Source organism: Belonocnema kinseyi, chromosome 7 (assembly GCF_010883055.1).
Source record: "Belonocnema kinseyi isolate 2016_QV_RU_SX_M_011 chromosome 7, B_treatae_v1, whole genome shotgun sequence".
Lineage (NCBI taxonomy): Eukaryota > Metazoa > Arthropoda > Insecta > Hymenoptera > Cynipidae > Belonocnema > Belonocnema kinseyi.
This window is the reverse complement of record NC_046663.1, coordinates 130,415,907-130,418,133: the sequence shown is the minus strand read 5'-3', so window position 1 is coordinate 130,418,133 and position 2,227 is coordinate 130,415,907.

The window sequence follows — 2,227 nt, the reverse complement described above, 5'->3', positions numbered from 1 at the left end:
TATTCTGAAATTATATTATAAATTTCCTATAATATCAAAATTCAATTTTCTCTATAATTATTATTATTTTGAATAAATGTCTTCACTTATACAATTTAAATATCCAAGAATATTAAATATTTAGAATAAGAAAGGTTAACGTTTTAATGACAGAAAATTAATTTAAGTTAAATTGAGTCGTAGAAACTAATTTCTCGATATGAATTCTTCTTCCGATATACCTACATGCATATACATTTGAGTAAAACTACTTTTATCAGAGCTTACCTGTAATTCGGGGTTCATACCATTTTAATTAAAAACTCTGATGCTTAACACTCTGACAAGCGGCTCAGGATTATCCACTTGCTCTTGATTTACCAATTCTCGTTGTACAATTCTTTGGAAAAATCCAAGAATCCTTGGACTCTTCATAAAATTGATCAGAATGGTAACCACAATTATGGTTATTATTTCAACAATAAATTGTAATACCATCTTGTTGTCTTTTCTCCTTTTCTTTATTTCTTTCTTTCTTTAAAGTGTATACGGTATCAGGGTCAATTTCAAACTGAGAATGTTTTCTATCCTGCCGCCTCTCAAACTATCAACAAGTGGAAGGGCGCGCTTATTTGAATGACCCAATGAGATTAAATGATCCTAAATCTAACTTCATGAAATTAATGTGCATTTAAAAAATATTTATATTATCCCTTAAGATAAAATCCCTTTTGTTTTTTATAATTAACTAATTTTTATCAAGATTCATTCATACAAATCTTCATTTCGTATTTAATTTATTAAAAATTAAAATCCTTTCCGTAAAAATTGTAGGTTAGGTTTATAATTACTAACCGCGAAATTATCGTGATTTGAATTCTGTTAGATTGCTGAGACTCGACTACTCCTCTCAAATGTACTCTACATTGTAAGATCATGATTGATTAATTAATTATTGTTTTCTTTTTTTTCTTAACAACGTCTCCTTTTTATTTTACAGGTTAAGAAAGTAAGCTGGTCAATCTTGAAATTATATATTCAGATAAGTGTTCCAAATCTATTCATTATTAATTTTTTATATTATTCTTAAGAAGAACTATTTCTGTGTGTATATTCAAGTTGAAATTATTTTTTTTTGAGATAAGCAGCTTCTACAATTTGGAACATTATTATGATTTATCAAAAAAAATTGTGAGTACCTATATATACATAATTTATACATAACATTTTGTAAACAAAAGAAAATTTTATTGGGGTATTATGAATTGAAGGAACCATTTAAAATAATTCCTAATGGAAGAATGATTGAAAATAGCTCTCACTTCTCATCTTCTCAACCCTCAAAAGGATTCGATCATTATGATCCAATTTTTTTTACCACTCAATTTTATATTGTTATTTAAATCTAGTTATAAACAACAAGGTTTCACTTATGAAATTTTTGAAAAACGGAGTCTTCTATATTCAGTACGAAAATTTCGTCTTTCAATGTTTCGAAGTGCCTGGCTGCTTATTCCCGATTTATTAAATGATCGTCACATTGATCATCACATGGGTATGAATATAATTTTAATCTGTCCACGTGCACGATTGCAGTTTTGTTCGGACCTAGTCGAATTAAGGCATTTCTTTCGCCTATTGTTTTTTCTAAAATAAAAGGTCCTGAAAAATATGGATAAAATTTCTTGTCTTTTCTGATATTATTTTTTAAATAAACTTGATCTCCTGATTTGAAAAACTTCGGATTTTGTTTTCAATCATAATATAATTTAGATTTTTGTTTCGCCTTTTGGATTCGCTAGAAAGTCATGGATTGACATTTATCCAGCTTTTCGGAAAGATCCCTTAAATAACCAGCATATGTTTTATTCGGTAGTTTCGTTGAAAAACTGGATGGTATGTTAGCCTCTTTTCCAAATACAAGGCTATAGGGGGTGAAGCCAGTAGCTTCATGTACACTGGTATTATAAGAAAAAACAGCGTATCTTAACCATTCATCCCAATTTTTTGAACCCTCAAATCTTCTTAAATACTCTATTAGAGTATGATGACTCCTTTCAATTGAACCCAAACTCTGGGGATGATACGCGACTGATTGAATCTTTTTTATGTGGAATATTTTGCAAAAGGTCTTCATTACCTTACAAATAAGATTTGAACCTTGATCGGTGTGTATAACCTGGGGACAGCCATATCGAGAAATAAACTGCTCGGCTATAGCATGTGCTATTGTAACTGAATCGATATT